General features: G+C 38.3%; 1 pseudogene; it reads left to right on the top strand.

The window, feature by feature from the left end:
• The first annotated feature begins 1384 nt into the window (after positions 1-1384).
• On the top strand, positions 1385-2071 carry LOC140614593 (protein FAM91A1 pseudogene; annotated as a pseudogene).
• Positions 2072-6131: the final 4060 nt, after the last annotated feature.

Genomic DNA, 6131 nt, shown 5'->3' with positions numbered 1-6131 from the left:
TGCTTTGAGCATGCAAAACATCTTTAAAAAAAATAAAAAATAAAAATAAAAAAGGGGGGATCCCTGGGTGGCTCAGCGGTTTAGCCCCTACCTTCCACCCAGGGCCTGATCCTGGAGTCCTGGGATCAAGTCCCACATCAGGCTCTCTGCATGGAGCCTGCTTCTCCCTTTGCCGGTGTCTCTGCCTCTCTCTCTCACTCTCTGTCTCTCATGAATAAATAAATAAAATCTTAAAAAAAAAAAAGTTCTGAGGGTTCCTTTCTATTTACACACACAAACACACAATAGAAGAAAGGAAAGATTGAAGATGAAGGAAACAGGTTGCAGAAATAAGATCCTGGAGAAAACAGAAGAAGACAGAATAATGGAGATAACATGGTAGGGATCACTTTGGAACGGATATGGGAAAGCGAGAAATAAAACAGCCATAGGGCAAACATTTTGAAAGGGAGAGAGGCAAAAAGAAAGCATTCTCCAACCTTCCCATTGAAATTTCAGGAATGGTCACATAGGAAAGTTGGTTAGGGCCTAGAGAGTTATTTATAAAAAAAAGAGATCTTAAAAGCTCTTTCTTTACCCTTAAAATATAATGAAAAAACTAGGTCCTCCATTGCACTTTTGACACTGTTCTCTGTTCTCTGTCATGCTGAGCTGTCTGGAACCCCCACCATGGGGCAGCCTGGAGAATTCCAGAGTGTGTGGCACCAGGCTCTAGTGGGTTCCCCCCAGTTGTCCCAGGGTACCTCACACCATACACATGGAGCTCCACATAAGGCACATCACCCACAGAGTAAGCTGTTAGACAATATGTGACAGGGTCTTTAAAATTCACAGGGAAAATATGCAAATCCCCACATATCCACCATCAGTTATGATACAGAAAAATAAACATGTCAAGAAAGATGAATGCAAATACTTTGAGAAGCTATTGTTTCTAGATTGTTTCATGCTGTACCTTTACCATTTATTAGATATTGTGGGCCTGAGGATAATACAATTTTTTCATTATCTTGATATTATGGAGGACATTTTGAAAAATGAGAAACAGTTATGCTTCATTGTCCAGTTTTACTAAAGACTGTCTATGGTTTCTTGGCATTAAAAGGCAGCAATACATTGATATTACGAACCAGTATAGATCATCAAATATTTTCTTTTTTTTTAAGATTTTATTTATTTATTCATGAGAGACACAGAGAGAGAGAAAAAGAGAGAGGCAGGCAGAGAGGCAGAGACACAGGCAGAGGGAGAAGCAGGCTCTATGCAGGGAGCCCGACGTGGGACTCGATCCCGGGTCTCCAGGATCAGGCCCTGGGCTGAAGGCACTGCTAAACCGCTGAGCCACCCGGGCTGCCCAAATATTTTCTTTTTGAAGTTTGGAGGAATGATCACAACTTCCACCAATAAAGGCAGCAGAAAATCCCACAGAAACTTGGTAGGTAGTATAAACTGGTCAGACCACAAAAATGACATAAAGACATGCATTTTGCCTGAGAAATACACTATAGTTAAGATCACTGATTCAGGTCCTTAACTTTCTGGATCACTAGATTATAATGTGGTACATAGTTTATATAATAAAGGATTTTTTATTTGAGCATATCAATCTCTGATGACAATTTCATCCTTCAACGTTTTATTTTTTTTATTTTTTGTATTTTTTTTTTCCTTCAACGTTTTATAATGAAATGACTGCAAGATGACTAGGTGATTACTTTGAAACTATTCCTTTCAATAGATAAGCATACTAATGTTGCTGGGCTTGCAAATGTCCTTGAGATATACTTATCATTGGTTAAGAATGATGTTTCCATGTATTGCTGATTGGGCTTTACCCATAAGAAGAGACAAGTAATAAATTTGGATCAACTTCATTATCATGGTGGAATATACCCCCTATAAACAAATTAAAAAGTAGTTTACATCCACAAAAGATATTCTTATCGGGCATGGGGAAGAAAGTAGGAGTCCTGAACATGGAGCTTTGTCAGCTCTGATACTGATTCTTGATCCAGCTGACACAACCAGTATAAGCAGTTTGGGTCGGTCTACAGGATACACAACTATTTGACTCAACTCTTACCTTTTTTTTTTTTTTTAACTCTTACCTTTTAACTGATGGGAAACCTTTCACCAAAAGTTGGCAAACACGGGATCCCTGGGTGGCTCAGCGGTTTAGCACCTGCCTTTGGCCCAGGGCGCGATCCTGGAGTCCCGGGATCAAGTCCCACGTCAGGCTCCCGGCATGGAGCCTGCTTCTCCCTCTGCCTGTGTCTCTGCCTCTCTCTCTCTCTCTGTCTATCATAAATAAATAAATAAATCTTTAAAAAAAAAAAAAAAAAGTTGGCAAACTCTCACATGAGTCTCTGGACAGCTTCCTTACAGAATTAGAAAAGATTCAAAACACTTAGGAAGGAGAAATGCAGACTACAGAGACATTTTGATCAGGCACTTACAGAAACACAACACTGTCTGCATAACAATAACAACCCAATTATGGCTTTCTTCTGAATCTCTTACACTGTAAAAGCCTTCCTGATTTGAACCCTAGGACTTGCAGCAGACTTGTAAACAAAAAATTACAAATTTCTTATTTCCATGGCTCCTCTCACTAATAGATCCAACCCATCAGCAGTAGTACTGCTCTCCATTTTAGACCCATTATCCAGAAATCAAATCCCCAATTTTATTACTGTCTAAAAGTATAAGACTTCAAAAACGGTCAGGTAAATTTCATGGTATTCTTAAGCATTAACAATGTCTGGGAGTCATAAACCTGAAGTAACTTCTACTTTACATATGCTCATGACATTGAACAATGGGATGGGAGAAATTTTTCCCATTTGATAAAACAACTAGGAGAGTCACGTGTCATGTCAATATGGGTGTTCATGAAGCTTTGCAAATATTAAAGAACAAAATGCGCTTGCACGGATTTTTGTGGTTATGTTACTATGTTGTATACTTCTAAACAATCTACAAATAGAAAGCTTGATGATGTTTCTGAGAAGAAAGAAGAACCTGATTTAACTTCCTACACAGAGCAAATGAAAGTACAGAATCATTTGAAGTAGTCACGGAGGAAGCAACTACAGATTCGACAACAAAACAGAACTCTGATGTTGCTACAACAGAAGCTGACTGGTTTCCACTTGTGCTGTGCTTTGAAATTCCTGTTTAGCTCTGAATTAAACAAGATCAACAGTTTGTAGGAAAACTGCTACACATAACCTTTGCAGAGAAGAAAGCCTTCAAAAACTCCATTCAAAACAAACAACTCCATTCTAATTGGTAACTCTGTCTACATGTCCTTAAGTTTTCATTCATTCTAGGAAGGAGCTTTAACACTGGATATTCACACTAAAGCCAGTTCTTCTTTTTCTCCTTCTTCATATTTTATTTATCTGATAGAGGGAGAGCACAAGCAGGGGGAGTGACAGAGGGAGAGGAAGAAGCAGACTCTCCACTGAGCAGGGAGCCCTATGTGGGGCCTGATCACAGGACCCTGGGATCATGACCTGAACCAAAGGCAGACATGCAACCAACTGAGCCACCCAAGTGCCCCTGAAGCCAGTTTTTCAAGTTTGATTTACCATCTTTTTTTTTTTTAATTTTTTTTTATTTATTTATGATAGTCACACAGAGAGAGAGAGAGAGGCAGAGACACAGGCAGAGGGAGAAGCAGGCTCCATGCCAGGAGCCTGATGTGGGACTCGATCCTGGATCTCGCCCTGGGCCAAAGGCAGACGCTCAACTGCTGAGCCACCCAGGCATCCCTAACAGATTGTTTTTGGCAATCCAAACTGTATTTTTTTATTTTGAGTTAATCTGCATTTCATTTTCTAAATCTAAGGATAAACTTCATAGGCTTCATGATGACTGTTAACATTTATAAGCCATCACAAAGAATACTGTAATGGTGATTTTATATGTTAATTTATCAAATAGAAATCTTGTTTAATTTTATATTTTGTTACCTATGCTTTTGGGGATAATGAGAAGACATGTAACTGTTCCTGTGAAAATACTTCTTGGTATTTAGAGTAGAAACATTATAAACATCCAGTATTGAGAAATTTGATGAGACAGTAAGAATTCCTGTGGATATCTACAAATTATGTATATCAATTGAACCTTGTTGAAGGTATGCAAATCAGCAATAGTTATGTATAATTTAACTTTGTTTTATAGGGTCTTAACTCAGACTATAAAGATTCACTGATAAGAGAAGTTATGGAAAACATTTTTTTTAACTCATTTAGAATTCATTCAAAGTGCAATAAGCAGCCCTTGAAAGGACATTAACCCAATTTGCATTTTGTTTTTTTTCCTTTTTTTATTATCAGCTTTATTGACATATAATATACCATATAATTCATTCATTTAAAGAGAAAGTCAACAGTTTTTAGTATAGAGTTGTGCAACCATCACCACAACCAGTTTTAGAACATTTTCATCATCCCAAAACAACAAGCCCCTCCTTACCCTGTGCCTGTCATGCCCCAATTCCCTCCATCCAACCCAGCCCTGCTTTCTGCCTCTATAGAGTTGCCTATTATGACATTTCATATAAGTGAAAATATGAAAGGAGGCATACCGTATGTGGTCTTTTGTGTCTGACTTCTTTCATTTAGCATACTGTTGTCAAGGTTCGTCTATGTTGTAGCACGTACCAGTACTTCATTTCTTTTTATTGCTGACAAAAGATGCATCTTTTAACTCTTTTTTTTTTTTTTTTTTTTTTTAAATGTTTATTTATTTATGATAGTCACAGAGAGAGAAAGAGAGAGGCAGAGACACAGGCAGAGGGAGAAGCAGGCTCCATGCACCGGAAGCCCGATGTGGGATTCGATCCTGGGTCTCCAGGATCGCGCCCTGGGCCAAAGGCAGGTGCCAAACCGCTGCGCCACCCAGGGATCCCTATCTTTTAACTCTTAACAGTGTTTTTCTCATTCAACATTTAAAACATAGGGTTTGTTTCTTGCCAGTGAATATTCATTAAAAATTTTAATTCAATCCTGTTACTGTAAATGTTTAAAGTATTTCTATAAGGCTTTATGTTGCCATTCCCCCACCCCCCATTTTTTTTTTTAGGAACCAAGGGAGAAAGGAACATCAAAAAGGATAGGGAAGTTTAAAAAATATGGTTCAATTTGATATCTCACGTAGGTTTTTAAAAAATCAGCTTTACATCATTTTTTTTTTAATGTATGATCATCAAATTTTCTTGATTTCTTTTTTAAAATATCCAATCAGGGGCATCTGGCTAGCTCAGCCCAGGAACATTAGACTCTTGATCTTGGGGTTGTGAGTTCAAACCCCAAATAGGGTGTAGAGATTACTTAAAAATAAAATATTTTTAAAAATGCACAATCAGGTAATTTTGTGTTTATGGGGGGGGGGAGGGTTTAACATAGCCAACCTCCTCAACATCTCAAATTATCAGAGACATTTGAAATGTTTATTTTTTTGAAATGTTTAATATTTTCTTTTTTTACTTAATATTTTCTCATGTTGGTTTTTATTACCTGATGTTTTCAATATTTTTGGCATTCTTGTGTCTTTTTCATTGGCAGTGTTTCAAACAGTTTGTATTTAAAATTTTTAAGTTTTATTTTATTTTTTTAAGACTTTTATTTATTTATTCATGAGAGGCAGAGAGAGAGAGAGGCAGAGACATAGGGAGAGGGACAAACAGGCCCGATGCAGGAAGCCTGATGCGGGGATGCAATCCCAGAATCCCGGGGTCACGCCCCGAGTCAAAGGCAGATGCTCAACCACTGAGCCACCGAGGCATCCCTAAAATTTTTAAGTTTTAAAAGTGTATTGTTTTCTAGTATGATATCAACTTTATAAACTCTGTCAGTTTGATCACTGGAACATATGTTTACAAACAAACTGGGATATATATATTCAACGAAATAGATGTGAAACAAGTTTTTAAAAAGCACTTACCAGGCAGCCCACGTGGCTCAGTGGTTTAGCGCCCCCTTCACCCCATAGCCTGATCCTGGAGTCCCAGGATCCAGTCCCACGTCGGGCTCCCTGCATGGAGCCTGCTTCTCCCTCTGCCTGTGTCTCTGCCTCCTTCTCTCTGTGTGTGTGTGTGTCTCATGAATAAATAAATAAAA

This window comes from Canis lupus, chromosome 23 (genome assembly GCF_048164855.1).
Source record: "Canis lupus baileyi chromosome 23, mCanLup2.hap1, whole genome shotgun sequence".
NCBI classification, from domain to species: domain Eukaryota; kingdom Metazoa; phylum Chordata; class Mammalia; order Carnivora; family Canidae; genus Canis; species Canis lupus.
This window is presented reverse-complemented; position numbering and strand designations above follow the sequence as displayed.